We start from the raw sequence: 7,206 nt of genomic DNA on the forward strand, positions 1-7,206 counted from the left end.
CACATTTTCAGTCGCTATGTTGAAAAATGTGTCCACTAGATGTCGCTGTGTCTATAGTAGCCTTTTATAAGAATATATAATAATTAACTTAATATATAAGTTATTACATTATATAATTATATCTGTATGATTTTTCACTATTTCTGAGATGTAAATATCTATAATTTGTTTGGGATTAAAAAGGATTCTAAGAATTTACACCATGATTTATCCAAACGTATGAGGTAAACAACTACACTTAGGCTAACCACTATAAAGCTGCTTTACAAACCTTCAGCTTCCTGTACTGTCTTTTCTTTCTTCTTGCTGGCTCTCTCAATATTTCTTTTGTTAGCATACTGTAGCATTCTCTATGGTAGCCAACATGAATTGGCACATCTGGAATGTGGCCTTCTGTGATTTTATATTTTTCCACAGCTTTTTGGGCGATTTGGCTTTCTTTTGTATTTAAATTCACCCACTCTAAAGAACATTGTACAAACTTGATCCAACTTGTTACTGAAAAGGGTATGATGTTTGTTGATGTACAGCTCGTAACATGCACACAACACTCCATATCCAAGATAATTCGTGTCAAATTTATGTTAGATATATAAATATAACGTTAGGCCTACAATATAAAATTATCGCTATGTCACTCCCGCCCATTTCGGGGTCCTAGTCTGGCCGTCTGCGATTGATTAGTATTTTTAATGACATTAAAAACTACAATCCGATTGGTTCAGCTACTAGAGCTGTCCCGCAAATTGCCTAAGAAGATTGACAATCAAAACATACGTTTGTGAAAATATATGATCAAACCAGAATTGGCAACAAATTTTATTTGACTACATATAATTACTTAATATCGTACATAAAAGAAGCGTATACTCTATCGATGGAGATCGATCAACAACACGAAAAACGCGTTCGGCCCACCGTCTATTTGAGGGGTTCCATTTTCCACTAAATAGCCTACTTTGTACTAAATTCTTTCCCTATTCTTATTGCTATCCACCTTTCAGTTAAAAAGCTTTTAATCCAACTATACATTTTCCCTCTTATTCCCATCTGAAATATCTTAATAATTAGTCCTTGTTTCCACAACATTTCGTATGCCTTCGCTACATAAAAAAATAAAGATACTATACACTGTAAAATATTTCCAGGATTTCACAATATATAACTGTAATATTTCACAGGTAATTACATTATTACCACTTCACAGGCTTTAACTGTGATATTTCACAATATAATACCGTATTTAGACTTTTACTGTGAAAATAATGCAGGCGCGGGGCTTTTACAAGAAACTACTGTGAATTCCGTAATTTTCGCGCTGCAACTGCGTCATCTGAGCTCCCCCGGAGCTCCCTGGCCTGATCTCCTCCATGGTCTCACTCGACGGATTCAGTGCGGTAAGTGTTTAATTTCAAACTTTGTCAATTTGATGACTGTTTTTAATATGAAATTGCATGTTATTTAAAAGTATGAACCAAATTAGCGTTAGTTAAGTTCTGTTTCATGTTTTTGTAACTTAGCTGGAGCAGATTCGCGTCTAGGTTTGAGCGCGCAAATTTGAATGATCAGACGTTGGTTGTGTTAATAAGTGTATTAGTAGTACCGTATTAAGTTATTAACTGTGAGGCTTCACGTTAGCTACACCGTCAAAATTGAACTTTAGCTTTGCTTAATGCTTTTCTTAGTTAACGTTCGTTACTCTAACAGCGTTCTCTCTTTTCCCACAGCATTTTTCTACCACCGGGAAATAAAGTTATAAGGTAAGCTGTGGCCTTAATGTGTGTATTATGACAGTTATGATCAACTAGATACATTATAGTGTTGTGGATTTGTGCAAAGGTGGAATAAATTAATCTCAAATTAGTAACGTTAGCTAGCTGGGCGTCGTCCATATTTTTCTGCCGTGTGTGAAACGGAGCAGCCGTTGTCTGTCTCGTCAACAGAAAAAATAAAGTGCATTTTATTATAAAAAAGATATAGGTGATAAAATAAATGTGTTTATCACTGAATTAGTGGAGCTTCGTTAGCTGTGCTATTCTAAAGTAAAACAGGTCGACATCTGGAGATATTAGGAGCCATTTTGTCTGTGAACGGGTAATAATTCTAGGAGGAAGAGTGCAAGCAGAAACAGCCACATGGAGATGGACTGGCAACAGGCTCTTCCTCCATCCTCTGCAAACAGTACGTGTAAATGATGTAAATTGTTGTGTGCAAATGCATTGCCTGGGTAAATCACACACATCTAACTTTGTTGCAGGACTATTCTTGACTGTGTTTTTGTGATGTAAATGTTTTTTCAGTTGCTGTTAAGTTATTTAAATGGTTGCTGTTTAATTGAATCCAAGTAATGTCACCTTGTTAAAACTGAGCTAACTTTAGTTTTGCTCAGTACTGCAACAGCAGTGACCCACTGAAGGTGATGACTGGGAACTGAAACCTTTTTAATCCCACTTGAATTAATCTAACATCTTTCTTCTCTGTCTTTTTGTTTATATGTGCTTCTTGGGCATCAACCCAGAGACAGGTACAAAATCAAAGAGGCAGAGAGGACACATAAACCAGCAAGTCTGTACACTGATCAGGAAGCTCATTGACTTTGAATGGATGTCAGTCTAATGTAAGTTGTGTTCCAACTTCAGAACAGACTAACGAAACACTGTCTCTGTTTTAAGCTAGAATTAGTTAGCAGTAAGATGTTTACTTAAGCTATTAAAGGGTTAGTTCACTCAAAAATGTAAAGTCTCTCATTAATTACACTCCCTCATGATGTTCCAAACACATAAGAATTTTGTTCAACACAAATTAAGATAATTTTAAGAAGTCCGAGAGCTTTCTGATCCCGCTTATAGACTGCAATGTTATAACCGCTTTCAAGCCCCAGAAAGGTAGTAAAAACATTGTTAAAATAGTCCACGTGACTACAGTGGTTCAACCTTATTGCTATGATGCGACAAGAATACTTTTTGTGCGTTTCGCACTATTAAGTATTTTTGCATCGCTTCATAACATTAAGGTTGAACCACTGTAGTCACATGGACTATTTTAACAATCTTCACTACCTTTCCGGGCCTTGAAAGTGGTAATAAAATTGCTGTCCATGGAGGAGTCAGAAAATATCTTAATTTGTGTTCCAAAGATGAACGAAGGGCTAACGTGTTTGGAATGAGGGTGGGGTTTTGGGTAAACTATCCCTTTAATCTGTTCTACGAGTTTAGACAGGCTGCAAAATGTCTAAAATTCATTGTTCTTACGTTTATTTGAATTAAACATGCCTTTTCAATGTTATAGGTTATTGATAGGTTAGAATAAAAACGTCAAATTTACAGACGTACTTTACAATAGTTTTAAGTGTAAATTTACATCACATTACTGGCTTACTGAGTTGCATTACTATGTACGCATGTCATGTAATTTTTGCTTAACCTGTTAAGCTGCAACGCCACTTTTGAAAAATCCCCAGAAATGACATACCCAAACTAAAACAGATACAGTTCATGAACCCTTTGTACTAAAAGCACAAGTATGATCTCGTTTGAAAGCTGACACCTGGCAGTTTATTGTAAATGTAGAATTAATTATTGTCGTAATGACAAAAATTGTTATTAATAGCTTCAAAGTTTTGTAAAGTTATTAGAAATTATTTTTTATGAAACATCCTCATGAAAATAAAATTGAAATTGGCACTGGAGCAATCTAGAAATGCACTACAGCTAAAGCCACATGTCTAAACATTTTATGTTTAAAATCTGAAGATAATAAGCCCAAAACTCTGTATTTAGTTAAATGTTTTTCAAGACCATGTCATGTGACTAACAGTTAGGGCTAGCTAGCATGTTAGCTTAGCACACCATCAATACACGACAATATATGAGATTAAAACCATATTTATGCTCAAAACGTACTTTATAACTCAAGCCGAATGTTTTAAATAATCTTCTGTGATCTAATTTAGCTTCAGATAAAAAAATCAGACAGAAAATATATTATTTGATAGTATTATGCACAATGATGAAGTCTATATAGATTAGCATTACATTATAAATATAATCTATTATTATAAAAATACCTGGCATGGCTTGAAGAACACAGGCAAATCAGATATCATTGCAATCATGTTTATTGTCTTCAAAACATCTTTTATCTGCATGATTACAGCCGATCTCTGTTAGCTGTGTGTGTGTTCGAGGCTTCCTGGAATGTCACATGATCATGGCTCTTCTTCATGTGCCATATATGGACTATATTACTGTGCATATAGTGCCCTCAGGCTATTGGTATGAATTGAAAAACACTGTGAATTAGAATACCAAACGCTCATAAAGATTACATTGACGCATTTGGGTATAAATTCAATAAATATTATTCCTGTCTATAGAAATATGATGTGAATCTAAAAGAATCTATCAATATTTCTCCAAATCTGCACATTTTTGAGCTAAAGCCCTGAGGGACGTTGTTTTGTGTATCGCTGTCATGACGACAGCACGGGAGTTTTTTATGAATGGGAGCGGCTGACGCGCATAATTCATATTAAAGGTATCGACTCATTTTTTCATTTCATAACTCCTGACACAAATTAAGACATAACTGTCACTATAAGTTTCTCAGAATACAATAGTGGTCAAATACTGAAACTTGAGTCTTATATCTTTTTAATGATGTATAGTTTGTCAAGGTATAACATTAAATCTGATAGTAATTTTGAATTAAATAAATAAAAAACGCTTCAGTGCGCCGACGCACTGGTGAAGCTTAACAGGTTAACCTCAATCATGTTACTTTCAGAGTCCTCTGGTTTGTTGATTTAATATTAATTGATATAGTACTATTCACATGATTTATCTGATTTATCATGAGTTTTACAATTGTAATTTCTTAAATTGTGCACATTTTAGGATTAGTTTTACAATGCGAGTACCATACTTGCAGGTACTTGCACCACAGAGTAACTTAAACTTTTTGTCTTTCTTATCTTTTGTAGATAGTGGACAGAACCAATACTATGGAGGTGCCTGCTGCAAGGGAAGGAGCGAGACACCTGCAACCCTCTCTTTTCCCACCTTTTTGTCTTTTCTTCCCTCTCTCACTCTCTCTTCTCTCTCTCCTTCTTTCTCTTTTCAGCTCCTACGTTGTGAAGTACCATTATCACATAGTAAACACATGCACAGTGCACACACAGACACACATTCCTGTTACCCAGTGTTTATTCCTGTTATTAAATTGTATTTTTCAAGTACCATTATCACATAATGGTAAACACTGTAAACACATTCACACACATATTGACAGACATTCATGTTACCCAGTGTTCATTCATGTTACCCAGTGTTCATTCATGTTACACAGTGTTTATTCCTGTTATTAAAATGTATTTTTCTTCTAAAAAAAATAAAAGTTACACCATTGTTTTTATCAGTTTTGTTTGGTCCATCATTTATGCTAAATCACAGTATAGACATGGTTAAATACAGTAATTCTACAGCAGCTTACTGTTAAATTACAGTAATATGATAGACTAACTGTAATTGCACAGTAAAATACAGTAATTATACAGCAGCTTACTGCTAAATCACAGTAATATGACGGCATAGTTATTGTGAAGTCACAGTAAACAGCTGTCATTTCACAATTATTTACTGTAAAAATGATACGGTAACTTACTGTGAAAGTCATGCAATTATTAACCTGCAATTTATTGTAAATTTACAGTGAAATAATTAACAGTGTAGCCTACTTTCTTTATTAATTTGAGTTTTTCTAATTTCACTCTCTAAACATAGAGCCGGATCTTTTGTGCTTCGTCCCTTTCTAAATCCGCTCTGATAATCCTTTAATAGTTCCCTTGTCTCTAAATAATACTTTAATCTTTCATTTATCATTTTTTCCATAATTTTCCCTACATGTGATGTCAGAGCAATCGGTCTATAACTTTCTGCCAAACTCGGATCCTTGCCTGGTTTACATATGGGGACAATAATGGATTCTTTCCACTGTTTTGGCAAACACCCCACTTCCCATACCTTATTATATAAATGTAATAATATTTCTTTACTCCTATCATTTAAATTCTTTATCATACAATAACTTATTTGATCATTCCCTGGCGTTGTTTTTTCAAATTTTCTTATAACATTATTCATTCTCCTATTGTAAACATCATATTTATAGCACTTTTACTGCCCCTATCATCCTGTATTGCTTCTACATTTTCTCTTACTATTTTCTCCTTCTGCATCTTTTCCTCGTTACTCAAATTACCATTAGCCTACTATGCATTTTAACAAACGTCCTTGCCAGCAGCTCTGCTTTACCTTTGCTCTCTATTACTACTTTCTCTCCATCTTTCATTATAGGATAACCATACTCTTTTTTTTTTTATTGCCTGACATTCTCTTAATCATACCCCATACTTGATGTAATGATGTACTTCTTCTTAAAGATTCACAATACTTCCTCCAAAAATTATTTTTAACTCTCTTTATTGTTTTCCTTACTACAGCCTGCTTTCTTTTATATTCAATTAAATTCTGAAAGTTATGTGTTTTTTTCAAGACTTTAAATGCCTTATTTCTATCTTTAATTACCTTTGTGCATTCTTGCGTCCACCAAGGAACTATTTTCTTTCTATTACTACCACCTCTTTTTGGTATCAACTCTTTTGCTGCTCCTAGAGTAATATTACTTATTTCTGCTTTGAGATCTTCAATTCCCTGATTAATACTAACCTCCTTTAATTTTCCTTCAGTTAATATTCTATACTTGATCCAATCTGCTTCCTCAAATTTCCAACTTTTTTCTCTCTTCCTTTTTCATGTCCCTTTCTATTCCAATTTATGTAAATATAGGATAATGATCACTCCCTATAGTGCTTCCTTTAAATACTTCCCAACTACTTGTCCCTACCAGAGACTGTGACACTAAAGTAAGATCTATTGTGGTTTCTGTACCCTTATTTAAATACACCTTTGTACCTGATGCAACCGCCCTGCATGTCATGGCGCTCTTGCAGGTCCACCAGACCCATGCGCTCCTGGACATGCACGAGGGTGGTTCTGACCCAGAGATCCTCCGGTCAACGAAAGAAACCGCACGTTCCATCGGTGCGATGTCCACCTTGGTGGTCCAGGAGCACCACCTTTGGCTCAACCTGGTTGATATGAGGGACACCGATAAATATTGGTTCCTGGATGCCCCTCTTTCCCAGGT

The 7,206-nt window shown here is 34.9% G+C and overlaps 1 long non-coding RNA gene across 1 annotated transcript; it reads left to right on the plus strand.

Moving 5' to 3' along the window:
* Positions 1–1,260: 1,260 nt before the first annotated feature.
* On the plus strand, positions 1,261–5,183 carry LOC307162339. Its single transcript, XR_013821904.1, has 4 exons — positions 1,261–1,397; positions 1,728–1,760; positions 2,519–2,617; positions 4,982–5,183. It is a non-coding gene; the product is annotated as an uncharacterized lncRNA (long non-coding RNA).
* Positions 5,184–7,206: the final 2,023 nt, after the last annotated feature.

This window comes from Squalius cephalus (assembly GCF_949319135.1).
Source record: "Squalius cephalus genome assembly, chromosome: 7".
NCBI classification, from domain to species: domain Eukaryota; kingdom Metazoa; phylum Chordata; class Actinopteri; order Cypriniformes; family Leuciscidae; genus Squalius; species Squalius cephalus.